Consider the following 9,320-nt stretch of genomic DNA (forward strand, 5'->3'; position numbering starts at 1 on the left):
GAGAGGGCTTGGGAAAGAGGTAGAGTCAGACAGCTCAGTCTGGCAGAGCTGACTCTGATGATGAAAGAATAGGGTCACATGCCAAGGAATATAAGAGGCCTGCAGAAGCTGGGAAGGCCCAGAAATACAATTGGCACATTCACATTACCTGAGAGACCCATGCTGAATCTCTGACCTCTGTAAACATTAGGGAGTAAAATTGCATTGTTTGGAGTCTTAAGTATCATTATAAAGCAAACAAATTTCCATATGCCCAAAACAAATCTTAACAAACTATAGTACATTTTTACAGTTGACTACCATTCACCCTCAGCAAGGAACCACCTTCTATTCTTGGCATGTGAATGGAATATAAGGGTACTACATTGAATTGAGGTAATAAATCCTCACTGGCACAGGGGAAAGAGAAACTGTATGAGCGGCAAGAGATTGGTACTGATATTTGAGGTTTTCAGAATAAGGTGAATAGAAAAGGATCCCTTAGTGGTTCTCAACCTTTCTAATACTATAACCCTTGAATACAATTCCTCATATTGTAGAGATCCCCAACCATAAAATTATAGTTATAAAGTAACTATAATTATACCATTATACCATTATAAATTGTAATGTAAATATTTTTGGACATAGAGGTTGCCAGAGTGGTGACCCAAAGGTTAAGAACTTCTGACATAGAGAATCCTGAGGTAAATTAGAGTGTGATAAATTTTACATGGTATATGGTCTTCGCAAAATCTTGGAATTGTGCATCATAGTGTACGCAAAGTAAAAAAAAAATCACTCAGGAATTTGGAGACTACAGAGAAAAATAAGCATATAGATCTTATAATTTGATAAAATGTAAAATTTAATGAACACATTACATTTCTGCTTCAAAGAAAGACAATGACAAATGTTAGTGTATATATGCACAGAATCATATTCCCACAGCAATTTTTGACTTTTAAATTTATTAATACATGCTAAGCATATTACATTATTTCAAAATCATGTGGCTCACAACTTCTCATATGTCATCCTTTTTTGTGAGGTTTGCCAAATTCTCGTCTAGGCTTTCTTGTGACTGTCAAAGCAAACTTTCTTGCAGGTATATTCTGTTTATTGTGTTAGTTAAAATCCACTCCTATCTACAGTGATGTTTCTCCTTTTTTTTTTAATTGAAAATCTTCCTTGAGATTCCAGCCTGACTCTCTTACTACATATGTATCCCAGGTACATGGTTTATGTCTTTTTTTTTTTTTTTCGGAGCTGGGGACCGAACCCAGGGCCTTGCGCTCTACCACTGAGCTAAATCCCCAACCCTGGTTTATGCCTTTTAGTCAGTTTCTTTCTTTTGTATAAAAGACAACTTGGGATTTCCTACATCATTAACTATGAAAAATTTTCTGCTAAAGAACAGTCAAAATACCTGGAACTCAGATAGGTATTCACTACCTCTTTTTGCCTCCATGAGTAACATACATGTAAACATGCACATACCCACAGACACAGATAAATAAAATCAACATTTAGTAAAAGAAAGGCTTCTGCTAAAAGGTGTCATCTCCTAATATTAGAAATGAGTTGTACATTGTATTAAAGATCTCCAGTATAAAACAGTCTAAATACATATGTTTGTCTTTTGTTGCATGAACTTATTTTATGGAGGTTGTTACTCCTAAAATTGCAGCCAGACCAAGTGGAAATCAACTCTACCCCTCTGTGAGAACTTTGAAGACCCATTGGGTTACTGGTATATTGATTACCCACTTTTGCTTCAACAGTGCTGGGAACTCCCTAATGCAAAATGACACATACATATAGTCTGTTTTTGAAGGTTGGGCTTGGAGGCACACCTCATGTAGTCTCTCTCCTAGGGTCTCTCATTGCTGCAGTTCAAATGTATATCAGATCAGAAATCTACCCTGAAGGCTTGACTGAGGAAAGAATGCCAGTTGGTAAAGACTGAAGACTGAGAGCTTCTGCATTTCCCTCAGATTTCACCTCAGCTACCACATGAGCTCCTTCAGTATCTTTCCATTTAACTTCTCCTAACATAGTTTGCTTCATGTTTCCTTATAGCCAAGGAAGAAAGAGAATAAGGCGTGATTTAATGGCAATTTGCAATTTGCAATTCTGTGTAGTATACCAGCATACATTGGTGAACATATTTTAAAGTCACAACTTCATCCATATTCAAGAAGAAGGATTACATGAACATAAACTCATGGATGGTCATAAAGGGATATGTGGGTGGCAAACCATGCCTCAACTGAGGTCCCTTGCCTACCTTCTGGATATGGTCTCTACTAGATTCTCCCTCCACTGTGTTGGGTGCCATTCATCCCTATTTGGGTCCTGGAAGCCTACTGCTTTCCTGGCATCTGGGACCTGTAGAAGGCTCGCCATTCCATCCTCACACCTCTGTCCTGACCCTGTATATCATCCCTGTCTCCTCCATACCTGATCCTTCCTCCCTTTACCTCCTCCACCTTGCCCCAATTCTCTCACACCCTCAACCCTTGTGATTATTTTGTTTCTCTGAGAAGGACTGAAGCATCCACATTTTGGTCTTCCTTCTTCTTGACCTTCATATGGTCTATGAATTGTATCTTGGGTATTTTGAGCTTTTGGGCTAATATCTACTTATCAGTGAGTGCATACCATGTATGTTCTTTTGTGACTGTGTTACCTTGCTCAGGATATTTTCTAGTTCCATTAATTTGCCTAAGAATTTCATGAAGTCATTGTTTTTAATATTTGGGTAACTAATTGTGTAAATGTATCACAATTTCTGTATCCATTACTCTGTTGAGGAACATTTGGGTCCTTTACAGCTTCTACCTACTACAAATAAGGCTGCAGAGACTGAAGGGAAGGTCATACAGAGACGCCCTACCTGAGATCCATCCCATATGCAGCTACCCAACTAGTCGCTATTGCTGATGCCAAAGAAGTACTTGCTGACAGGAACTGATATGGATGTCTCCTGAGAGGCTCTGTCGAGCCCTTACTGACACAGATACTTCTTGCAGCCAACTATTGGAGAAAGTAAGGGACCCCCAAATGAAGTTAGAGAAAAGGACTGAAGGATTGAAGGTGTTTACAACCCCATAGGAAAAAGACAACAATATCAACCAACTAGACACCCTAGAGTTCTGGGAGTAAAACCACCAACCAGAGAGAGTACACAGGAGGGACCCAATGGCTCCTAACCAAGATATAAACAGAGGATGGCATTGTCTGCCATCAATAGGAGAAGAAGTTGTTGTTCTGATGAGGCTCAATTCCCCAGTATAGAGGAATGCCAGAGTGTTGAGAGAGGTGGGTGGATGGGAGGGGAGCATCCTCATAGAGCAGGGGGATGGGAGATGGAGAGGGGAGGACCTGAAAGGGGATAACATTTGAAATGTAAGCACATAAAATATCTAATAAAAAAAAAAAAGAAAAGAAAGGGCTATTATGCAATTCTGGTCACTATAAATGTTTTTTATTAGCAACCAGCTAAGATTAAATCTTGGCTGGTACAAACAACCAGTTGTTTTTGATAGCACCATTTGTCTGGAGGCACCAAAAATATTTTCTACCTCTAGGGTTTATGTCTGCTGGACTCAACCTCTTCATATTAATCATTGGCATTGCTGGGTTTACAGTAAGAAGCTGCCTTCAGTTCTCGAAATGACTCTTTGCACTGAGGAGCCAGGGTTTGTCCTCTTATTGAACTGCATCCTTTTCTCTGCAAATGCCTTTGAAATTTCCAGCAACTATGGAGCCCAGCTCATTTGGACACAATTTTTCATGATTTATTTATTTTACATATCCTCTTATGACTTTTCAGCCGGAATCAACAAAGAAATGTAATACCACTAAACAATAATACTTTCCCAGAATTGCTATGAGTCATAAAAAGTTTATTTTATTGGGAAAGGAGAATAATGTTAAATATGTCAAGAAGTCTACCAAAGCCTGCTAGTCTGCTGAAATTTGAGAAAAATCCTAATTTAGAGATAGACATTGGGAAAATCAAAATATGACTCAGTACTTAAAATAAATTTCTGTTCTTTCAGTCAACACAAATTTGGCTCTCAGCATCTTGTTGAGAAGTTCAAAACTTTACCTATAACTCCAGCCTGAGGCATCAATACCTTTGGGGATATATACATGGCAGCACATAATCATGCCTCAAAAAATAAAATAACTCTGAAAATAAATAAAAATTTGGAGAAATCTCCTGAAAAGGAATATATGACCTGAGATTGTTTACTCGAGGCTCTCATAGCATCTATTTGTGACCTGGTTTTAGTCTTCATCCTGTTCAGCTGACTTCAAGAAAGTGGGAGCATGTGTACCCTCTGATGTGTTCCCTCATCATCTAGGAAAGCCTTGAGGACTTCTCCTCACAGCAACAGTGTTTCTTCAATAGATAATCCAAGATGTGGAGGAAACACTATGGGAACCTACCAAACATGCTATCTGCTAGTTAAAATGACATGGGAAATGTACAAATACTATTTCCATCAGCATTTCTTCATAATGCTACCCAGGAGATGACTTAAAAGCAAATATTTCTGGTTTACAGACGTATTAAAATTGTGCATATTACAAAATGTCTCAAAATGGTGCTCCATCATTTTGTCTGGTCCATAAAATGAACACAATTCATGAATGGTGGGTCTGACTATCTATGCTAGAAATTATGAGATCATAGTGTCTGTACACTTTCCATGTTGTTTCTTTTCCTTCTAGGATTATTACAGGTTTCTTCATTAGAGTGTTTTTACATTTTAATATAATGAGAATTTCTACAAAATTTAGGGCTACCTTGCTTTCTTTCTTTACTAGTGTTTGCTCATTTTAGACACTATCAGAAAGCCCACCCCACAGTTTTAAGACAATAGGATTGTCCTAGGCACAGCTTCTAATTTGTAGTTTGCCATAAGCAAATGAGGCAAGCATTCATCTTTAGATTAAAAACAAGTACCTTCTAGAAATTAAACTAATTGTTCAGTGAACAATGACTTATTGATATACAACTGTGCTCTTGACTGTGAATAATTACCATATTTAAAACCGAAACATTACATACATATGCATATGTGTTTGTCATGTACAGATCCAGGCAAATAAGCCATCATAGATTATAAATTATCATTATTCTTTTCATCTTGGTGGCACTAGGATTGATCGTCAGTTTATGTGTTGAAAGATGGGGCCAAATAAAGCATTGTTTACCAAAGATAAGCAGCCCTTAATAGAAAGCATTCTCTTTTGTTGCCAGTTCTTTAAATTCAGTCAAAATGTTGGGTGTGCTATTCTGAATATATATAGAAATAATTAAGAAAAAATCTCTCATCTATTCAAATCACTGAACTATGTACAGCGTGCAGGGAGGCTAGCTTGCTCTACCATGTGCAACATAGAATCTCAAGTTAGCTAAAATTCAAACTTGACTTTTTATGAAACGAGATATTTTCAAACTTTTCAAATTCGAGGATCGTTATATGTGACACTGCCTGGTATTTGCTAATGAGTCATAAATGTTTTAGTTTAACATAAATGGAATTAAAGCACATTAATACATAATCTCATTTGATGCATGAGTGCCTCTGTAATAAAAGTGACTATCTTTCAAATTGTACGAAAAGCTACTTGTTGGAGGTTCTGAGTACCTTGTTTCTATGGAAAAAGTGGTGGTCTTTGGATTTATGGCGGGACTGGGGCTCTTAGTGTCCATGGAGACCACAAGAGGACATTGAACTTGTCAGCTAGCTTGCCAGCTTCAGAAACATCTTCAAGCATGTAGACTTCGACAGTTTAGTAACAACACCCCCCTACAAAAGTAATAAGCGTCCACGGTGCTGTTACTGTCCTGCTCTCTCTCTAGGTGCTTTAGCTGCACCATTGCCAGCTTTCATCCCACCTCTGTCATGAATCTGTCTACCACCCTCACACTGCACAGAGCTTTTAAATCTTAATCATATCAGGGCTTAGCAAAAGCCATGCATTGACACTTTATCTGCCTCGTTTGCCAGAATGCTCTGTGAACACTAAATGGATGATGCATGGTTAAATGGACATAAGCACCCTGAAAACGGTGTTCATGCATCACCTCTGTGTAATAAATACAGCCGCTTTGCTCTATCAAGCTTCAGACCTATCATTTAAAGAGACAGAACTGAGAAGCATGAATTCTATGAATAGCAGCAGAGTTTAGCACATCCGTGGAATTGTGTTAATCCAATTGAATTTCATCAGCCTGTAGTTAAAAGGGACATGATATCAAGATATGAACATCAAATAAAACGGAGCTTTTTCTGTTAGTGAACACAACAAGCTCATGATAAAAACAAGAAAGCAGATATTCGCTGCAGGAAAAACCCCTCTCTCTCTCTCTCTCTCTCTCTCTCTCTCTCTCTCTCTCTCTCTCTCTCTCTCTCTCTCTCTGTGTGTGTTGCTATGTTGTGTCTGTGTCTGTGTGTCTGTTTGTCTGTCTGCCTCTGTGTCTCTCTCTTGTGTGTCTATTGTGTGTCTGTCTCTGTATGCATCTGTGTCTGTCTGCACTTGTGTGTCTGTGGGTTAGTCAGTCTGTCTGTCTGTATGTCTAGGTGTGTATCTGTCTATGTGTGTCTGTGTGTGTGTCTGTGTTTGTCCTTTGTTCTGCTTGTCTGTCTCTATTTCTGTGTGTCTGTATCTGTATGTGTCTTTATGTCTCTGTGTGTGTGTCTATGCGTGTGTCTGTATGTGTATCTGTGTGTGTGTCCATCCGTCTGTCTCTATTTCTGTGTGTCTGTCTCTGTATGTGTCTGTATGTCTATCTGTGCATGCGTGAGTGCATGTGTGTCTGTGTGTGTGTGTGTGTGTGTGTGTGTGTGTGTGTGTGTGTGTGTGTTCAGGAGGAAGTCAGAGGGTGACACTGGGGAGTCATCTTTCTCCTTTCTCTCTTAAAAGGGAGCTGAGGCTGCAAGTCAGGTTTTGTGGCAAGTGATTGGCATCACTGAACTTCCTTGCTGGCCCTTCTAAATTTTACCATGTGTTTTTATTGCTTCACCAGCTACTCTAATTACTATTTTCCATCCCAGGCTCTATTATGTTCTTGGAGTCATTTCTGGAGGGACAGTTTCTCAACTAACTGGCATGCGTATGTTGTTTCTATTATTTCTTGTCACCACTGAGAACCCTAAGCTAAGCCACGCTTACACTTTCTTTTTTATTGGCAGGTGGATCTTATTTAAAATTGAAGAATCTGTATAAAGAAAGAATGCTTCATCTAAATATTTAAATATTGCCTATAATCTATTATTTTAACAAAATATCTAAGCTTGGTTAGTAAATGATATCCACAATAGCTTCAAAATTATATTATTTAAAAATTCATATATAACAAATTAGGATTATCCTTGATATTACTGTTTCTAACCTCATTTTATAAACCTGACACTTTGTAGTGAATCTTTTCTTGCTGTTAAATTTAAAGCTTTAAATTAAAAACCTTTAAAATTTTTTATTTAAAAATAAGTAAAACCTTTAAATAAAAATGTATAAACAGAAGGAAAAAATCTTTATCAAAAAGAAGTCACAAATCAAAAAAAAAATTACCCACCAAATTTAATCTGATCTACAATCGGTACACCCCAGTGAATTCCTATAGAGTATCAATAGCCATTTTGAAGATGTGTAACTTCATATTAGACATTAAGCATTCACTATCAAACACTTTTTATGTATTTAAGCATCACTAAAAACTGAAAATTACATGAGAGAATTGAAGCTCAAAAAATAGAGTTATATTCTTTTGAGATCACACAAGCTTAGAATAAAAAAGTATAAAAAACATATTCTCCCTCATGTGCAGATCCTAGCCATCTTGACTCATAAAGGTGGTTTGTTTGCTCCACCTTTCATTCCTCACTGTATATTCAATTTCTTTTTCTGAAAAAGCAAGCTTAATCTTCTCATATGATTACTGATTCCTTTCACCTGAGCTTTCTTCCACTGTGTTTTAATGACACGTATGTTACCAGGTCGTTCCCTCTCTCATGTAGTATGTTGGGTCCAGAGGGTAAAGTAATACCTGTATACTGCTCATTCTCTTATGGTGCTCACATCTACACTCCTCTAAAAAGGAGCGATGACCTTTGACTCTATACTGTTAGTTGTGCTTGTTAAAGACTGAACTAGAAATTAAAACGTCTTTCTATATCCAATGGAATATTTATTGATTATTAGATTTTTTTCTTCAACTTTCCAACCTTTATCAAAATAATTAATCTAATCACTATTGTGGAATGCTGTTTATAGTTTTAGTTAATCTTATGTGCATTGTCAATATTAGCTTAAGAAAATATTTTTTAAATTTTTTATATTTTGCCACCTACAATACCTGGATAAAGTCTTCAGTTGCCAAATAAGAGCACTAGTTATTTCTTTTTATAACTTTAAATGCTTACTTAACAAAATATGCACTTTGTTCTTACTCATAGACCTTATGATGACACTCTTAAGAAAGAATACATGAATTCCCAAGCTCGGCTGTGTGTTTCTCTACGGGATGCTGGATAACAGAGAGCATTTAAGCAAGTACTCTGTATGAGATAAAATGTATCCTATAGTGGACTAACTACTGGGTATTTTCATTGCTATATTAGCTGGATCAAGGTATTGTATTTGAAAATATAAGTAAAATTCTTTTCTTTTCATGTATAATGGAGCAAGAGATGGTTATTGTGATCCATCCCATCTGTAGACACCAAACCAGACACTATTGTTGATGTCAAGAAGTGCTTGCTGACAGGAGCCTGGTATAGCTATCACCTGAGAAGCTCCACCAGAGCCTGAACAATATGGATGTGGAGCTCGCAGCCAACATGGGGCTGAACACATGGACCCTAGTGGAGGAGTTAGGGGAAGGACTAAGGAGCTGAAACCCTATAGGAAGAACAACAATATCAACCAACCAGACCCCTCCAGAACTCCCAGGCACTAAACCACAAACCAAAGAGTACACATGGAGGAACCCATGGCTCCAGCTGCATATGTAGCAGAGGACGGCCTTATCTGGCATCAATTGGAGGTGAGGCTCTTGGTCCAATGGAGGTTTGATGCCCCAGCATAGGAATGTAAATAAATAAAATAAGCAATAAAAAAGAAATCATCAAATAAAACAGAAAAAGAAAAAAGAAAAAGAAAATGATGGACGCAACGAGAAAAACAAAATCATGCCAAGTGAGGAAACCCAGCCCTAGAAAGACAAAACAGTATCCATTCACTTACAAGTAGACATTAGCTGTTTAGGAAATGATGATTTAGTAATATAGCAATCAAATTACAGTCAACAGACTTAG

The sequence above is a fragment of the Rattus rattus genome, chromosome 13 (assembly GCF_011064425.1).
Source record: "Rattus rattus isolate New Zealand chromosome 13, Rrattus_CSIRO_v1, whole genome shotgun sequence".
NCBI classification, from domain to species: Eukaryota; Metazoa; Chordata; class Mammalia; order Rodentia; family Muridae; genus Rattus; species Rattus rattus.